The following is a 19,738-nucleotide window of genomic DNA, read 5'->3' as shown; positions in this document are numbered from 1 at the left end:
TTATTGAGTGTCCTGATTATACAGTACCCTGGTTATAGAATGCCCTGGTTATACAGTGCACTGGTTATACAGTGCCCTGGTTATACAGTGCCTTCTTATATAATGCCCTGGTTATAGAGTGCCCTGGTTACAGGATGCCCTGGTTATAGAGTGCCCTGTTTATACAGTGCCCTGTTTATACAGTGCCCTGGTTATACAGTGCCCTGGTTATAGAGTGCCGTGATTATACAGTGCCCTGGTTATAGAGTGCCGTGGTTGTACAGCATCCTGATTATAGAGTGCCCTGGATATACAGTGACCTAGTTACACAGTGCCCTGGTTAACGGGTGCCCTGGTTATACATTGTCCTGTTTATCAAATACCCTGTTGATAGAGTGCCCTGTTTATACATTGCCCTGGTTATCAAGTACCCTGGTTATAGGGTGCCCTGGTTACACAGAGTCCAGTTTATACAGTGCCCTGGTTCTAGGGTGTCCTGGTTAAACAGTGTCCTGGCTATACATTGCCCTGGTGATGCACTGCCCTGGTTGTACAGTGCCCTGGTTATAGAGTGCTCTGGTTATACAGTAGCCTGGTTATAGAGTGCCCTGTTTATACTGTGCTCTGCTTATATGGTGCCCTGTTATAGAGTGCCCTGGTTATACAGTGCCCTCATTATACGGTGCTCTGGTTACAAAAGTTCCCTGGTTATACAGTGCCCTGTTTATCGGGTGCCCTGGTCATAGGGTGCCCTGGTTACACAGTGTCCAGGTAATACAGTGCCCTGGTTATACAGTGCCCTGGTTATAGTGCCCTGGTTATACAGTTCACTGTTATACAGTGCCCTGGTTATATGGTACCCTGGTTTTAGACTGCTCTGGTTATACAGTGCCCTGGTTATAAGGTGCCCTGGTTATACAGTGCCCTGGTTATAGATTGCCCATGGTTATGGACTGCCCTGGTTATACTGTTCCCTGGTTTTAGAGCGCTCTGGTTCTACTGTGCCCTGGTTATGCAGTGTCCAGGTTATACTGTGCCCTGTTTGTACAGTGTCCTGGTTTTAGAGTGCTCTGGTTATACTGTGTCCTGGTTATAAAGTGCCCTGTTTTTACAGAGCCCTGGTTATACAGTGCACTGCTTTTAGATTGGCCTGGTTATACAATGCCCTGGTTATAAAGTGCCCTGGTTAAAGAGTGCCCTGTTTAAACTGTGCCCTGCTTATATGGTGCCCTCGTTATAGGATGCCCTGGTTACAAAAGTGCCCTGGTTATACAGTGCCCTGGTTATCGGGTGCCCTGGTCAAAGGGTGCCCTGGTTACACAGTGTCCAGGTAATACAGTGCCCTGGTTATACAGTGCACTGCTTTTAGATTGGCCTGGTTATACAATGCCCTGGTTATAAAGTGCCCTGGTTAAAGAGTGCCCTGTTTATACAGTACCCTGGTTATACAGTGTCCTGCTTATACGGTACCCTGGTTATAGAGTGCCCTGGTTATAGGGTGCCCTGGTTATAGGGCGCCCTGGTTATAGGGTGCTCTGGTTATACAGTGCCCTGGCTATACAGTGCCCTGGTTATAGAGTGCCCTGGTTATATGGTGCCCTGATTATAGGGTGCCCTTGTTACACAGTGCCCTGGTTATAGGGTGCCCTAGTTACACAGTGTCCTGGTTATACAGTGCCCTGGTTATACAGTGCTCTAGTTATAGAAAGCCCTGATTATACAGTGCCCTGGCTTTACAATGTCCTGGATATAGGGTGCCCTAGTTATGGAGTGCCCTGGTTATACAGTGCCCTGGTTATACAGTGCCCTGGTTGTAAAGTGCCCTCATTCTACAGTGCCCTGCTTATATGGTGCCCTGTTATAGAGTGCCCTGGTTATACAGTGCCCTTGTTAAAGGGTGCCCTGTTTACACAGTGCCCTGGTTATACAGTGCCCTGGTTATAGGGTGCCCTGGTCATAGGCTGCCCTGGTTACACAGTGTCCAGGTAATACAGTGCCCTGGTTATACAGTGCCCTGGTTATACAGTGCACTGCTTTTAGATTGTCCTGGTTATACAATGCCCTGGTTATGAAGTGCCCTGTTTACACAGTACCCTGGTTATACACTGTCCTGCTTATACGGTACCCTGATCATACAGTGCCCTGATTATAGACTGCGCTGGTTATAGAGTGCCCTGGTTATAGGGTGCCCTGGTTATAGGGTGCCCTGGTTATAGGGTGCCCTGGTTATACAGTGCCCTGGTTATACAGTGCCCTGGTTATAGAGTGCCCTGGTTATACGGTGCCCTGATTATAGGGTGCCCTTGTTACACAGTGCCCTGGTTATATGGTGCCCTGGTTACACAGTGTCCTGGTTATACAGTGCCCTGGTTATACAGTGCTCTAGTTATAGAAAGCCCTGATTATACAGTGCCCTGGTTTTACAATGTCCTGGATCTAGGGTGCCCTGGTTATGGAGTGCCCTGGTTATAGAGTGCCCTGGTTATAGAGTGCGCTGGTTATAGAGTGCCCTGGTTATAGGGTGCCCTGGTTATAGGGTGCCCTGGTTATAGGGTGCTCTGGTTATACAGTGCCCTGGTTATACAGTGCCCTGGTTATAGAGTGCCCCGGTTATACGGTGCCATGATTATAGGGTGCCCTTGTTACACAGTGTCCTGGTTATACAGTGGCCTGGTTATACAGTTCTCTAGTTATCGAAAGCCCTGATTATACAGTGCCCTGGTTTTGCAATGTCCTGGTTATAGGGTGCCCTGGTTATAGGGTGCCCTGGTTATAGGGTGCTCTGGTTATATGGTGCCCTGGTTACACAGTGTCCTGGTTATACAGTGCCCTGATTATACAGTTCTCTAGTTATAGAAAGCCCTGATTATACAGTGCCCTGGTTTTACAATGTCCTGGATCTAGGGTGCCCTGGTTATGGAGTGCTCTGGTTATACAGTGCCCTGGTTATAGACTGCCCTCATTATACAGTGCCCTGGTTATACAGTGCCCTGGTTATACAGTGCACTGGTTATACAGTGCCCTGGTTATAGGGTGCCCTGGTTACACAGTGTCCTGGTTATACAGCGTGCTGGTTATACAGTGCCCTGGTTATACAGTGCCCTGGTGTCACACTGTCTTGGTTAAACAGTGGCCTGATTATACAGTGCCCTGGTTTGTGTCCTGTTTATACAGTGCCCTGGTTCTAGGGTGTCCTGATTAAACAGTGCCCTGGCTATACATTGCCCTGGTGATGCAGTGCCCTGGTTGTACAGTGCCCTGGTTATAGAGTGTTCTGGTTATACAGTAGCCTGTTTATAGAGTGGCCTGTTTATACTGTGCCCTGCTTATATGGTGTCCTGTTATAGAGTGCCCTGGTTATACAGTGCCCTCGTTATAGAGTGACCTGTTTTTACAATGCCCTGGTTATACAGTGCACTGCTTTTCGATTGTCCTGGTTATAGAGTGCCCTGGTTATAGAGTACCCTGGTTATACAGTACCCTGATTATCCAGTGCCCTGGTTATAGAGTGCTCTCGTTCTACAGTGCCCTGGTTATAGATTGCCGTGGTTATAGGGTGCCCTGGTTATAGGGTGCTCTGGTTATACAGTGCCCTGGTTATACAGTGCCCTGGTTATAGAGTGCCCTGGTTATACGGTGCCCTGATTATAGAGTGCCCTTGTTACACAGTGCCCTGGTTATAGGGTGCCCTGGTTACACAGTGTCCTGGTTATGTAGTGCCCTGGTTGTACAGTGCCCTAGTTATAGAAAGCCCTGATTATACAATGCACTGGTTTTACAATGTCCTGGATATAGGGCGCCCTGGTTATAGGGTGCCCTGATTATGGAGTGCCCTGGTTATACAGTGCCCTGGTTATAGAGTGCCCTCATTATACAGAGCCCTGGTTATACAGTGCCCTGGTTATACAGTGCCCTGGCTATAGGGTGCCCTGGTTACTCAGTGCCCTGGTTATACATTGCCCTGGTTATAGGGTGCCCTGGTTACACAGTGTCTTGGTTAAACAGTGCCCTGATTATACAGTGCCCTTGTTTGTGCCCTGGTTATACAGTGCCCTGGTTATAGAGTGCTCTGGTTATACAGTACCCTGCTTATATAGTGCCCTGGTTATACAGTGCCCTGGTTATAGACAGCCCTGGTTATACAGTGCCCTGCTTATACAGTGCCCTGGTTATAGACTGCCCGGGTTATAGAGTGCCCTGGTTATAGTGCCCTGCTTATACAGTTCCCTGGTTATACAGTGCCCTGGTTATAGGGTGCCCTGGTTTTAGACTGTTCTGGTTATACAGTTGCCCTGGTTATAAGGTGCCCTGGTTATACAGTGCCCTGGTTATAGACTTCCCATGGTTATAGACTGCCCTGGTTATACTGTTCCCTGGTTTTAGAGTGCTCTGGTTCTACTGTGCCCTGGTTATAGAGTGCCCTGTTTTTACAGTGCCCTTGTTATATAGTGCAGTGCTTTTAGATTGTCCTGGTTATAGAGTGCCCTGGTTATAGAGTACCCTCGTTATACAGTACCCTGATTATCCAGTGCCCTGGTTATACAGTGCCCTGGTTATAGTTTGCCTTGGTTATACAATGCTCTGGTTAAAAAGTTCCCTGGTTAAAAAAGTGCCCTGTTTACACAGTGCCCTGGTTATACAGTGACCTGCTTATACAGTACCCTGGTTATACAGTGCCCTGGTTATAGATTGCGCTGGTTATAGGGTGCTCTGGTTATACAATGCCCTGGTCATACAGTGCCCTGATTGTAGAGTGCCCTGGTTATACGGTGCCCTGATTATAGGGTGCCCTTGTTACACAGTGCCCTGGTTATAGGGTGCCCTGGTTACACAGTGTCCTGGTTATACAGTGCCCTGGTTATACAGTGCTCTAATTATAGAAAGCCCTGATTATACAGTGCCCTGGTTTTACAATGCCCTGGATATAGGGTGCCCTGGTTATAGGGTGCACTGGTTATGGAGTGCCCTGGTTATACAGTGCCCTGGTTATAGAGTGCCCTCATTATACAGTGCCCTGGTTATACAGTGCCCTGGTTATAGGGTGCCCTGGTTACACAGTGTCCTGGTTATACAGCACGCTGGTTGTACAGTGCCCTGGTTATAGAGTGCCCTGGTGTCACAGTGTCTTGGTTAAACAGTGCCCTGATTATACAGTGCCCTGGTTTGTGTCCTGGTTATACAGTGCCTTGGTTATAGGTGTGCTCTGGTTATACAGTACGCTGCTTATATCGTGCCCTGGTGATACAATACCCTGGTTATAGAGTGCCCTTGCTGTACTGTGCCCTGGTTATACAGTGCCCTGGTTATAGAGTGTCCCGGTTATTCAGTGCCCTGGTTATACAGCACCCTGGTTATAGAGTGCACTGTTTATAAAGTGCCCTGTTTATACAGTGCCCCAGTTATAGAGTGCCATGGTTATACAGAGACCTGTTTACAAAATGCCCTGGTTATACAGTGCCCTGGTTGTAGAGTGCCCTGGTTGTAGAGTGCCCTGGTTATACAGTTCCCTGGCTAAAGAGTGCCCTGGATATACAGTGAACTGGTTATATAGTGCCCTGGTTATAGGGTGCCCTGGTTATACATTGCCCTGTTTATCTAATAATCTGTTTATAGAGTGCCCTGGTTATACATTGCCCTGGTTATCAAGTACCCTGGTTATAGGGTGCCCTGGTTACACAGAGTCCTGTTTATACAGTGCCCTGGTTCTAGGGTGTCCTGATTAAACAGTGCCCTGGCTATACATTGCCCTGGTGATGCAGTGCCCTGGTTGTACAGTGCTCTGGTTATAGAGTGTTCTGGTTATACAGCAGCCTGGTTATAGAGTGGCCTGTTTATACTGTGCCCTGCTTATATGGTGTCCTGTTATAGAGTGCCCTGGTTACACAGTGCCCTCGTTATACGGTGCCCTGGTTACACAGTGCCCTGGTTATACAGTGCTCTGGTTATAGGGTGCCCTGGTCATAGGGTGCCCTGGTTACACAGTGTCCTGGTAATACGGTGCCTTGGTTATACAGTGCCCTGCTTATATAGTACCCTGGTTATACTACCCTTGTTATACAGTTCCCTGGTTATACAGTGCCCTGGTTATAGGGTGCCCTGGTTTTAGACTGCTCTGGTTATACAGTGCCCTGGTTATAAGGTGCCCTGGTTATAGACTGCCCTGGTTATACTGTTCCCTGGTTTTAGAGAGCTCTGGTTCTACTGTGCCCTGGTTATACAGTGCCCTGGTTATACAGTGCCCTGGTTATACGGTGCCCTGGTTATACGGTGCCCTGATTATAGGGTGCCCTTGTTACACAGTGCCCTGGTTATAGGGTGCCCTGGTTATAGGGTGCTCTGGTTATACAGTGCCCTGGTTATACAGTGCCCTGGTTATAGAGTGCCCCGGTTATACGGTGCCATGATTATAGGGTGCCCTTGTTACACAGTGTCCTGGTTATACAGTGGCCTGGTTATACAGTTCTCTAGTTATCGAAAGCCCTGATTATACAGTGCCCTGGTTTTGCAATGTCCTGGTTATAGGGTGCCCTGGTTATAGGGTGCCCTGGTTATAGGGTGCTCTGGTTATATGGTGCCCTGGTTACATAGTGTCCTGGTTATACAGTGCCCTGATTATACAGTTCTCTAGTTATAGAAAGCCCTGATTATACAGTGCCCTGGTTTTACAATGTCCTGGATCTAGGGTGCCCTGGTTATGGAGTGCTCTGGTTATACAGTGCCCTGGTTATAGACTGCCCTCATTATACAGTGCCCTGGTTATACAGTGCCCTGGTTATACAGTGCACTGGTTATACAGTGCCCTGGTTATAGGGTGCCCTGGTTACACAGTGTCCTGGTTATACAGCGTGCTGGTTATACAGTGCCCTGGTTATACAGTGCCCTGGTGTCACACTGTCTTGGTTAAACAGTGGCCTGATTATACAGTGCCCTGGTTTGTGTCCTGTTTATACAGTGCCCTGGTTCTAGGGTGTCCTGATTAAACAGTGCCCTGGCTATACATTGCCCTGGTGATGCAGTGCCCTGGTTGTACAGTGCCCTGGTTATAGAGTGTTCTGGTTATACAGTAGCCTGTTTATAGAGTGGCCTGTTTATACTGTGCCCTGCTTATATGGTGTCCTGTTATAGAGTGCCCTGGTTATACAGTGCCCTCGTTATAGAGTGACCTGTTTTTACAATGCCCTGGTTATACAGTGCACTGCTTTTCGATTGTCCTGGTTATAGAGTGCCCTGGTTATAGAGTACCCTGGTTATACAGTACCCTGATTATCCAGTGCCCTGGTTATAGAGTGCTTTCGTTCTACAGTGCCCTGGTTATAGATTGCCGTGGTTATAGGGTGCCCTGGTTATAGGGTGCTCTGGTTATACAGTGCCCTGGTTATACAGTGCCCTGGTTATAGAGTGCCCTGGTTATACGGTGCCCTGATTATAGAGTGCCCTTGTTACACAGTGCCCTGGTTATAGGGTGCCCTGGTTACACAGTGTCCTGGTTATGTAGTGCCCTGGTTGTACAGTGCCCTAGTTATAGAAAGCCCTGATTATACAATGCACTGGTTTTACAATGTCCTGGATATAGGGCGCCCTGGTTATAGGGTGCCCTGATTATGGAGTGCCCTGGTTATACAGTGCCCTGGTTATAGAGTGCCCTCATTATACAGAGCCCTGGTTATACAGTGCCCTGGTTATACAGTGCCCTGGCTATAGGGTGCCCTGGTTACTCAGTGCCCTGGTTATACATTGCCCTGGTTATAGGGTGCCCTGGTTACACAGTGTCTTGGTTAAACAGTGCCCTGATTATACAGTGCCCTTGTTTGTGCCCTGGTTATACAGTGCCCTGGTTATAGAGTGCTCTGGTTATACAGTACCCTGCTTATATAGTGCCCTGGTTATACAGTGCCCTGGTTATAGACAGCCCTGGTTATACAGTGCCCTGCTTATACAGTGCCCTGGTTATAGACTGCCCGGGTTATAGAGTGCCCTGGTTATAGTGCCCTGCTTATACAGTTCCCTGGTTATACAGTGCCCTGGTTATAGGGTGCCCTGGTTTTAGACTGTTCTGGTTATACAGTTGCCCTGGTTATAAGGTGCCCTGGTTATACAGTGCCCTGGTTATAGACTTCCCATGGTTATAGACTGCCCTGGTTATACTGTTCCCTGGTTTTAGAGTGCTCTGGTTCTACTGTGCCCTGGTTATAGAGTGCCCTGTTTTTACAGTGCCCTTGTTATATAGTGCAGTGCTTTTAGATTGTCCTGGTTATAGAGTGCCCTGGTTATAGAGTACCCTCGTTATACAGTACCCTGATTATCCAGTGCCCTGGTTATACAGTGCCCTGGTTATAGTTTGCCTTGGTTATACAATGCTCTGGTTAAAAAGTTCCCTGGTTAAAAAAGTGCCCTGTTTACACAGTGCCCTGGTTATACAGTGACCTGCTTATACAGTACCCTGGTTATACAGTGCCCTGGTTATAGATTGCGCTGGTTATAGGGTGCTCTGGTTATACAATGCCCTGGTCATACAGTGCCCTGATTGTAGAGTGCCCTGGTTATACGGTGCCCTGATTATAGGGTGCCCTTGTTACACAGTGCCCTGGTTATAGGGTGCCCTGGTTACACAGTGTCCTGGTTATACAGTGCCCTGGTTATACAGTGCTCTAATTATAGAAAGCCCTGATTATACAGTGCCCTGGTTTTACAATGCCCTGGATATAGGGTGCCCTGGTTATAGGGTGCACTGGTTATGGAGTGCCCTGGTTATACAGTGCCCTGGTTATAGAGTGCCCTCATTATACAGTGCCCTGGTTATACAGTGCCCTGGTTATAGGGTGCCCTGGTTACACAGTGTCCTGGTTATACAGCACGCTGGTTGTACAGTGCCCTGGTTATAGAGTGCCCTGGTGTCACAGTGTCTTGGTTAAACAGTGCCCTGATTATACAGTGCCCTGGTTTGTGTCCTGGTTATACAGTGCCTTGGTTATAGGTGTGCTCTGGTTATACAGTACGCTGCTTATATCGTGCCCTGGTGATACAATACCCTGGTTATAGCGTGCCCTTGCTGTACTGTGCCCTGGTTATACAGTGCCCTGGTTATAGAGTGTCCCGGTTATTCAGTGCCCTGGTTATACAGCACCCTGGTTATAGAGTGCACTGTTTATAAAGTGCCCTGTTTATACAGTGCCCCAGTTATAGAGTGCCATGGTTATACAGAGACCTGTTTACAAAATGCCCTGGTTATACAGTGCCCTGGTTGTAGAGTGCCCTGGTTGTAGAGTGCCCTGGTTATACAGTTCCCTGGCTAAAGAGTGCCCTGGATATACAGTGAACTGGTTATATAGTGCCCTGGTTATAGGGTGCCCTGGTTATACATTGCCCTGTTTATCTAATAATCTGTTTATAGAGTGCCCTGGTTATACATTGCCCTGGTTATCAAGTACCCTGGTTATAGGGTGCCCTGGTTACACAGAGTCCTGTTTATACAGTGCCCTGGTTCTAGGGTGTCCTGATTAAACAGTGCCCTGGCTATACATTGCCCTGGTGATGCAGTGCCCTGGTTGTACAGTGCTCTGGTTATAGAGTGTTCTGGTTATACAGCAGCCTGGTTATAGAGTGGCCTGTTTATACTGTGCCCTGCTTATATGGTGTCCTGTTATAGAGTGCCCTGGTTACACAGTGCCCTCGTTATACGGTGCCCTGGTTACACAGTGCCCTGGTTATACAGTGCTCTGGTTATAGGGTGCCCTGGTCATAGGGTGCCCTGGTTACACAGTGTCCTGGTAATACGGTGCCTTGGTTATACAGTGCCCTGCTTATATAGTACCCTGGTTATACTACCCTTGTTATACAGTTCCCTGGTTATACAGTGCCCTGGTTATAGGGTGCCCTGGTTTTAGACTGCTCTGGTTATACAGTGCCCTGGTTATAAGGTGCCCTGGTTATAGACTGCCCTGGTTATACTGTTCCCTGGTTTTAGAGAGCTCTGGTTCTACTGTGCCCTGGTTATACAGTGCCCAGGTTATACTGTGCCCTGTTTATACATTGCCCTGGTTTTAGAGCGCTCTGGTTATACTGTGTCCTGGTTATAGAGTGCCCTGTTTTTACAATGCCCTGGTTATACAGTGCTCTGCTTTTAGATTGTCCTCGTTATAGAGTGCACTGGTTATAGAGTACCCTGGTTATACAGTACCCTGATTATCCAGTGCCCTGGTTATAGAGTGCCCTGGTTATACAGTGCCCTGGTTATAGATTGCCCTGGTTATACAATGCCCTGGTTATAAAGTGCCCTGCTTAAAGAGTGCCCTGTTTACACAGTTCCCTGGTTATAGAGTGCGCTGGTTATAGAGTGCGCTGGTTATAGAGTGCCCTGGTTATAGGGTGCCCTGGTTATAGGGTGCCCTGGTTATAGGGTGCTCTGGTTATACAGTGCCTTGGTTATACAGTGCCCTGGTTATAGAGTGCCCTGGTTATACGGTGCCCTGATTATAGAATGTCCTTGTTACACGTGCCCTGGTTATAGGGTGCCCTGGTTACACAGTGTCCTGGTTATATAGTGCCCTGGTTATACAGTGCCCTAGTTATAGAAAGCCCTGATTATACAATGCCCTGGTTTAACAATGTCCTGGATATAGGGTGCCCTGGTTATATGGTGCGCTGGTTATGGTGTGCCCTGGTTATACAGTGCCCTGGTTATAGAGTGCCCTCATTATACAGTGCCCTGGTTATACAGTGCCCTGGTTACACAGTGCACTGGCTATAGGGTGCCCTGGTTTCACAGTGTCTTGGTTAAACAGTGCCCTGATTATACAGTGTCCTGGTTTGTGCCCTGGTTATACAGTGCCCTGGTTATAGAGTGATCTGGTTATACAGTACCCTGCTTATATTGTGCCCTGGTTATACAGTGTCTGGTTATAGACAGCCCTGGTTATACAGTGCCCTGCTTATACAGTGCCCTGGTTATAGACTGCCCGGGTTATAGAGTGCCTTGGTTATAGTGCCCTGCTTATACAGTTCCCTTGTTATACAGTGCCCTGGTTATAGGGTGCCCTGGTTTTAGTCGTAGTGATGTTGGGGAGGTCATCCAACATGAAATTAGGGGTGCGTGCAATAAAGGTGCAGCAGTTATAATGAGTGACTTTAATATGCACATAGATTGGGTTAACCAAACTGGAAGCAATACGGTGGAGGAGGATTTCCTGGAGTGCATAAGGGATAGTTTTTTAGACCAATATGTCGAGGAACCAACTAGCGGGGAGGCCATCTTAGACTGGGTGTTGTGTAATGAGAGAGGATTAATTAGCAATCTCGTTGTGCGAGGCCCCTTGGGGAAGAGTGACCATAATATGGTGGAATTCTGCATTAGGATGGAGAATGAAACAGTTAATTCAGAGACCATTGTCCAGAACTTAAAGAAGGGTAACTTTGAAGGTATGAGGCGTGAATTGGCTAGGATAGATTGGCGAATGATACTGAAGGGGTTGACTGTGGATGGGCAATGGCAGACATTTAGAGACCACATGGATGAACTACAACAATTGTACATTCCTGTCTGGCGTAAAAATAAAAAAGGGAAGGTGGCTCAACCGTGGCTATCAAAGGAAATCAGGGATACTATTAAAGCCAAGGAAGTGGCATACAAATTGGCCAGAAATAGCAGTGAACCCGGGGACTGGGAGAAATTTAGAACTCAGCAGAGGAGGACAAAGGGTTTGATTAGGGCAGGGAAAATGGAGTACGAGAAGAAGCTTGCAGGGAACATTAAGACGGATTGCAAAAGTTTCTATAGATATGTAAAGAGAAAAAGGTTAGTAAAGACAAATGTAGGTCCCCTGCAGTCAGAATCAGGGGAAGTCATAACGGGGAACAAAGAAATGGCGGACCAATTGAACAAGTACTTTGGTTCGGCATTCACTGAGGAGGACACAAACAACCTTCCGGATATAAAAGGGGTTGGAGGGTCTAGTAAGGAGGAGGAACTGAGGGAAATCCTTATTAGTCGGGAAATTGTGTTGGGGAAATTGCTGGGATTGAAGGCCGATAAATCCCCAGGGCCTGATGGACTGCATCCCAGAGTACTAAAGGAGGTGGCCTTGGAAATAGTGGATGCATTGACAGTCATTTTCCAACATTCCATTGACTCTGGAGTGGAGGGTAGCCAATGTAACCCCACTTTTTAAAAAAGGAGGGAGAGAGATAACAGGGAATTATAGACCGGTCAGCCTGACATCGGTAGTGGGTAAAATAATGGAATCAATTATTAAGGATGTCATAGCAGTGCATTTGGAAAGAGGTGATATGATAGGTCCAAGTCAGCATGGATTTGTGAAAGGGAAATCATGCTTGACAAATCTTCTGGAATTTTTTGAGGATGTTTCCAGTAGAGTGGACAAGGGAGAACCAGTTGATGTGGTATATTTGGACTTTCAGAAGGCGTTCGACAAGGTCCCACACAAGAGATTAATGTGCAAAGTTAAAGCACATGGGATTGGGGGTAGTGTGCTGACATGGATTGAGAACTGGTTGTCAGACAGGAAGCAAAGAGTAGGAGTAAATGGGGACTTTTCAGAATGGCAGTCAGTGACTAGTGGGGTACCGCAAGGTTCTGTGCTGGGGCCCCAGCTGTTTACGCTGTACATTAATGATTTAGATGAGGGGATTAAATGTAGTATCTCCAAATTTGCGGATGACACTAAGTTGGGTGGCAGTGTGAGCTGCGAGGAGGATGCTATGAGGCTGCAGAGCGACTTGGATAGGTTAGGTGAGTGGGCAAATGCATGGCAGATGAAGTATAATGTGGATAAATGTGAGGTTATCCACTTTGGTGGTAAAAACAGAGACACAGACTATTATCTGAATGGTGACAGATTAGGAAAAGGGGAGGTGCAACGAGACCTGGGTGTCATGGTACATCAGTCATTGAAGGTTGGCATGCAGGTACAGCAGGCGGTTAAGAAAGCAAATGGCATGTTGGCCTTCATAGCGAGGGGATTTGAGTACAGAGGCAGGGAGGTGTTGCTACAGTTGTACAGGGCCTTGGTGAGGCCACACCTGGAGTATTGTGTACAGTTTTGGTCTCCTAACCTGAGGAAGGACATTCTTGCTATTGAGGGAGTGCAGCGAAGGTTCACCAGACTGATTCCCGGGATGGCGGGACTGACCTATCAAGAAAGACTGGATCAACTGGGCTTGTATTCACTGGAGTTCAGAAGAATGAGAGGGGACCTCATAGAAACGTTTAAAATTCTGACGGGGTTAGACAGGTTAGATGCAGGAAGAATGTTCCCAATGTTGGGGAAGTCCAGAACCAGGGGACACAGTCTAAGGATAAGGGGTAAGTCATTTAGGACCGAGATGAGGAGGAATTTCTTCACCCAGAGAGTGGTGAACCTGTGGAATTCTCTACCACAGAAAGTTGTTGAGGCCAATTCACTAAATATATTCAAAAAGGAGTTAGATGAAGTCCTTACTACTAGGGGGATAAAGGGGTATGGTGATAAAGCAGGAATGGGGTATTGAAGTTGCATGTTCAACCATGAACTCATTGAATGGTGGTGCAGGCTAGAAGGGCCGAATGGCCTACTCCTGCACCTACTTTCTATGTTTCTATGTTTCTAGACTGCTCTAGTTATATAGTGCCCTGGTTATACGGTGCCCTGGTTACACAGTGCACTGGTTATAGACTGCCCATGGTTATAGACTGCCCTGGTTATACTGTTCCCTGGTTTTAGAGTGCTCTGGTTCTACTGTGCCCTGGTTATACAGTGTCCAGGTTATACTGTGCCCTGTTTATACAGTGTCCTGGTTTTAGAGTGCTCTGGTTATACTGTGTCCTGGTTATAGAGTGCCCTGTTTTTACAGTGCCCTGGTTATACAGTGCACTGCTTTTAGATTGTCCTGGTTATAGAGTGCCCTGGTTATACAGTACCCTGGTTATACAGTACCCTGATTATCCAGTGCCCTGGTTATACAGTGCCCTGGTTATACAATGCCCTGGTTATAATTTGCCCTGGTTATACAATGCCCTGGTTATAAAGTGCCCTGGTTAAAGAGTACCCTGGTTATACAGTGCCCTGGTTATACAGTGTCCTGCTTATACAGTACCCTGGTTATACAGTGCCCTGGTTATAGATTGCGCTGGTTATAGAGTGCCCTGGTTATAGGGTGCCCTGGTTATAAGGGGGTTTTTGTTATACAGTGCCCTGGTTATACAGTGCCCTGATTATTGAGTGCACTGGTTATACGATGCCCTGATTATAGGGTACACTTGTTACACAGTGCACTGATTATAGGGTGCCCTGGTTACACAGTGTCCTGGTTATACAGTGCCCTGATTATACAGTGCTCTAGTTATAGAAAGCCCTGATTATACAGTGCCCTGGTTTTACAATGTCCTGGATATAGGGTGCCCTGGTTATAGGGTGCCCTGGTTATGGAGTGCCCTGGTTATACAGTGCCCTGGTTATAGAGTGCCTTCATTATACAGTGCCCTGGTTTTATAGTGCCCTGGTTATACAGTGCCCTGGCTATAGGGTGCCCTGGTTACTCAGTGCCCTGGTTATACATTGCCCTGGTTATAGGGTGCCCTGGTTACACAGTGTCCTGGTTATACAGCGAGCTGGTTATACAGTGCCCTGGTTATACAGTGCCCTGGTTTCACAGTGTCTTGGTTAAACAGTGCCCTGATTATACAGTGCCCTGGTTTGTGCCCTGGTTATACAGTGCCCTGGTTATAGAGTGCTCTGGTTATACAGTACCCTGCTTATATAGTGCCCTGGTTTTTCAGTGCCCTGGTTATAGACAGCCCTGGTTATACAGTGCCCTGCTTATACAGTGCCCTGGTTATAGACTGCCCGGCTAATAGAGTGCCCTGGTTATAGTGCCCTGGTTATACAGTTCCCTATTTATACAGTACCCTGGTTATAGGTTGTCCTGATTTTAGACTGCTATGGTTATACAGTGCCCTGGTTATAAGGTGCCCTGGTTATACAGTGCCTTGGTTATAGACTGCCCATGGTTATAGACTGCCCTGGTTATAAACTGCCCTGGTTATACTATTCCCTGGTTTTAGAGTGCTCTGGTTCTACTGTGCCCTGGTTATACAGTGTCCAGGTTATACTGTGCCCTGTTTATACAGTGTCCTGGTTTTAGAGTGCTCAATTATACTGTGTCCTATTTAAAGAGTACCCTGTTTTTACAGTGCCCTGGTTATACAGTGCACTGCTTTTAGATTGTCCTGGTTATAGAGTGCCCTGGTTATAGAGTACCCTGGTTATTCAGTAGCCTGGTTATAAAGTGCCCTGTTTATACTGTGCCCTGCTTATACGGTGTCCTGTTCTCGAGTGCCCTGGTTATACAGTGCCCTCGTTATAGGGTGCCTTGGTTACACAGTGCCCTGGTTATACAGTGCCCTGGTTATAGGGTGCCCTAGTTATACATTGCCCTGTTTATCAAATAACCTGTTTATAGAGTGCCCTGGTTATACATTGCCCTGGTTATCAAGTACCCTGGTTATAGGGTGCCCTGGTTACACAGAGTCCTGTTTATACAGTGCCCTGGTTATAGTTTGCTCTGGCTTATACAATGCCCTGTTTACACAGTGCCCTGGTTATAGAGTGCGCTGGTTATAGAGTGCCCTGGTTATAGGGTGTCCTCGTTATACGGTGCCCTGATTATAGGGTGCCCTTGTTACACAGTGCCCTGGTTATAGGGTGCCCTGGTAACACAGTGTCCTTGTTTTTCAGTGCCCTGGTTATACAGTGCTCAAGTTATAGAAAGTCCTGATTATACAGTGCCCTGGTTTTACAATGTCCTGGATATAGGGTGCCCTGGTTATGGAGTGCCCTGGTTATAAAGTGCCCTGGTTATAGAGTGCCCTGGTTATTCAGTGCCCTGGTTATAGATTGCCCTGGTTATACAGTGCCCTGGTTATAGAGTGCGCTGGTTATAGAGTGCCCTGGTTATAGGGTGCCCTGTTTATAGGGTGCCCTGGTTATAGGGTGCTCTGGTTATACGGTGCCCTGGTTATACAGTGCCCTGGTTATAGACTGCCCTGGTTATACGGTGCCCTGATTATAGAGTGCCCTTGTTACACAGTGCCCTGTTTATAGGATGCCCTGGTTACACAGTGTCCTGGTTATTTCGCGCCCTGTTTATACAGTGCTCTAGTTATAGAAAGCCCTGATTATACAGTGCCCTGGTTTTACAATGTCCTGGATATAGGGTGCCCTGGTTATACTGTGTCCTGTTTAAAGAGTGCCCTGTTTTTACAGTGCCCTGATTATACAGTGCACTGCTTTTTGGTTGTCCTGGTTATAGAGTGCCCTGGTTATAGAGTACCCTGGTTATACAATACCCTGATTATCCAGTGCCCAGGTTATACAGTGCCCTGGTTATACAGTGCCCTGGTTATAGTTTGCTCTGGCTTATACAATGCCCTGTTTACACAGTGCCCTGGTTATACAGTGTCCTGCTTATACAGTATCCTGGTTATACAGTGCCCTGGTTATAGAGTGCGCTGGTTATAGAGTGCCCTGGTTATAGGGTGTCCTCGTTATACGGTGACCTGATTATAGGGCGCCCTTGTTACACAGTGCCCTGGTTATAGGGTGCCCTGGTAACACAGTGTCCTGGTTATTCAATGCCCTGGTTATACAGTGCTCAAGTTATAGAAAGCCCTGATTATACAGTGCCCTGCTTTTACAATGTCCTGGATATAGGGTGCCCTGGTTATAGGGTGCCCTGGTTATGGAGTGCCCTGGTTATAGACTGCCCTGGTTATACAGTACCCTGATTATCCAGTGCCCAGGTTATACAGTGCCCTGGTTATACAGTGCCCTGGTTATAGTTTGCTCTGGCTTATACAATGCACTGTTTACACAGTGCCCTGGTTATACAGTGTCCTGCTTATACAGTACCCTGGTTATACAGTGCCCTGGTTATAGAGTGCGCTGGTTATAGAGTGCCCTGGTTATAGGGTGTCCTCGTTATACGGTGCCCTGATTATAGGGTGCCCGTGTTACACAGTGCCATGGTTATAGGGTGCCCTGGTAACACAGTGTCCTGGTTATTCAGTGCCCTGGTTATACAGTGCCCTGGTTATACAGTGCTCAAGTTATAGAAAGCCCTGGTAACACAGTGTCCTGGTTATTCAGAGCCCTGGTTATACAGTGCTCAAGTTATAGAAAGCCATGATTATACAGTGCCCTGGTTTTACAATGTCCTGGATACAGGGTGCCGTGGTTATAGGGTGCTCTGGTTATGGAGTGCCCTGGTTATAGACTGCCCTGGTTATACTGTTCCCTGGTTTTAGAGTGCTCTGGTTCTACTGTGCCCTGGTTATACAGTGCCCAGGTTATACTGTGCCGTGTTTATACAGTGCCGTGTTTATACAGTACCCTGGTTTTAGACTGCTCTGGTTATATCTGTGTCCTGGTTATAGAGTGCCCTGTTTTTACAATGCCCTGATTATACAGTGCACTGCTTTTAGATTGTCCTGGTTATAGAGTGCCCTGGTTATAGAGTACCCTGGTTATACAGTACCCTGATTATCCAGTGCCCTGGTTATAGAGTGCCCTGGTTATTCAGTGCCCTGGTTATAGATTGCCCTGGTTATACAATGCCCTGGTTATAAAGTGCCCTGGTTAAAGAGTGCCCTATTTACACAGTGTCCTGCTTATACAGTACCCTGGTTATACAGTGCCCTGGTTATAGAGTGCGCTGGTTATAGAGTGCCCTGGTTATAAGGTGCCCTGTTTATAGGGTGCCCTGGTTATAGGGTGCTCTGGTTATACGGTGCCCTGGTTATACAGTGCCCTGGTTATAGAGTGCCCTGGTTATACGGTGCCCTGATTATAGAGTGCCCTTGTTACACACTGCCCTGTTTATAGGGTGCCCTGGTTACACAGTGTCCTGGTTATTTCGCGCCCTGGTTATACAGTGCTCTAGTTATAGAAAGCCCTGATTATACAGTGCCCTGGTTTTACAATGTCCTGGATATAGGGTGCCCTGGTTTTCGGGTGCCCTGGTTATGGAGTGCCTTGGTTATACAGTGCCCTGATTATACAATGCCCTGGTTTGTGCCCTGGTTATACAGTGCCCTGGTTATAGAGTGCTCTGGTTATACAGTACCCTGCTTATATAGTGCCCTGGTTATACAGTGCCCTGGTTATAGACAGCCCTGGTTATACAGTGCCCTGGTTATACAGTGCCCTGGTTATAGAGTGCCGTGATTATACAGTTCCCTGATTATACAGTGCCCTGGTTATAGGGTGCCCTGGTTATAGACTGCCCGGGTTATAGAGTGCCCTGGTTGCAGTGCCCTGGTTATACAGTTCCCTGTTTATACAGTGCCCTGGTTATAGGGTGCCCTGGTTTTCGACTGCTCTGGTTATACAGTGCCCTGGTTATAAGGTGCCCTGGTTTTCGACTGCTCTGGTTATACAGTGCCCTGGTTATACTGTTCCCTGGTTTTAGAGTGCTCTGGTTCTACTGTGCCCTGGTTATACAGTGTCCAGGTTATACTGTGCCCTGTTTATACAGTGTCCTGGTTTTAGAGTGCTCTGGTTATACTGTGTCCTGTTTAAAGAGTACCCTGTTTTTACAGTGCCCTGGTTATACAGTGCACTGCTTTTCGATTGTCCTGGTTATAGAGTACCCTGGTTATTCAGTAGCCTGGTTATAGAGTGCCCTGTTTATACTGTGCCCTGCTTATATGGTGTCCTGTTATAGAGTGCCCTGGTTACACAGTGCCCTGGTTATACAGTGCCCTGGTTATACATTGTCCTGTTTATCAAATAACCTGTTTACAGAGTGCCCTGGTTATCAAGTACCCTGGTTATAGGGTGCCCTGGTTACACAGAGTCCTGTGTATACAGTACCCTGGTTCTAGGGTGTCCTCGTTAAACAGTGCCCTGGCTTTTCATTGCCCTGGTTATAGAGTGCCCTGGTTATACAGTAGCCTGGTTATAGAGTGCCCTGTTTGTACTGTGCCCTGCTTATATGGTGTCCTGTTATAGAGTGCCCTGGTTATACAATGCCCTCATTATAGGGTGCCCTGGTTACACAGTGCCCTGGTTATACAGTGCCCTGGTTATAGGGTGCCCTGGTCATAGGATGCCCTGGTTACACATTGTCCTGGTAATACAGTGCCCTGGTTATAGACTGCCCATGGTTATAGACAGCCCTGGTTATACTGTTCCCTTGTTTTAGAGTGCTCTGGTTTTACTGTGCCCTGGTTATACAGTGTCCAGGTTATACTGTGCCCTGTTTATATAGTGCCTGGTTTTAGAGTGCTCTGGTTATACTGTGTCCTGGTTATAGAGTGCCCTGTTTTTACAATGCCCTGGTTATACAGTGCACTGCTTTTAGATTGTCCTGGTTATAGCGTGCCCTGGTTATAGAGTGCCCTGGTTATACAGTACCCTGATTATACAGTGCCCTGGTTATAGAGTGCCCTGATTATACAGTGCCCTGGTTATAGAGTGCCCTGGTTTTACAGTGCCCTGTTTATACAGTGCCCTGTTTATACAGTACCCTAGTTATATAGTGCCCTGGTTATACAGTGCCCTGATTATACAGCACCCTGCTTATACAGTGCACTGCTTATACTGTGCCCTGCTTATACAGTACTCTGTGTATACAGTGCCCTGGTTATAGAGTGCCCTGTTATACAGTGCCCTGGTTTTACAATGTCCTGGATATAGGGTGCCCTGGTTATAGGGTGCCCTGGTTATACAGTGTCCTGGTTATTGAGTGCCCTGGTTATACAGTACCC

At 47.3% G+C, this 19,738-nt stretch overlaps 1 protein-coding gene across 1 annotated transcript in view; it reads right to left on the bottom strand.

Moving 5' to 3' along the window:
• p2rx1 (purinergic receptor P2X, ligand-gated ion channel, 1) overlaps positions 1–19,738 on the bottom strand; it is a 170,979-nt gene that overhangs the window by 86,057 nt on the left and 65,184 nt on the right. The window lies entirely within an intron of this gene.

The sequence above is a fragment of the Pristiophorus japonicus genome, chromosome 16 (genome assembly GCF_044704955.1).
Source record: "Pristiophorus japonicus isolate sPriJap1 chromosome 16, sPriJap1.hap1, whole genome shotgun sequence".
Lineage (NCBI taxonomy): Eukaryota > Metazoa > Chordata > Chondrichthyes > Pristiophoridae > Pristiophorus > Pristiophorus japonicus.
Note: the sequence above shows the minus strand (reverse complement) of the source record. Positions and strands in the feature narration are given on the sequence as shown.